The following is a 284-nucleotide window of genomic DNA, read 5'->3' on the forward strand; positions in this document are numbered from 1 at the left end:
TTCCCCTATTTTCTGGACCCTTAGAAGCCCCTTTCCCATCCCTTGGGCCAGACACAGAACACCTCTCTTGGAGTTCTTCTCTTTGTGCACTTCAGGGTTTCAGGCTCCCTTTGAGTCCAGGCCAGGTGATACCAAAAGGGAAAAAGGGTAAATTCAGTGGAACTTGAAATTCTAGTCCTCTTCCCCAGTCTGCTTGCTATTATTTACATTGAGGAGTCCTCAGCATGAAAGTTCCATGCTTTCTGTCCAGGATTCTGTGGGAATCTCTCTTTAGAGAGAGACAG

Source organism: Aethalodelphis obliquidens, unplaced genomic scaffold, assembly GCF_003676395.1.
Source record: "Aethalodelphis obliquidens isolate GAN/ISIS:26980383/991018 unplaced genomic scaffold, ASM367639v1 scaffold32, whole genome shotgun sequence".
Classification (NCBI taxonomy): domain Eukaryota; kingdom Metazoa; phylum Chordata; class Mammalia; order Artiodactyla; family Delphinidae; genus Aethalodelphis; species Aethalodelphis obliquidens.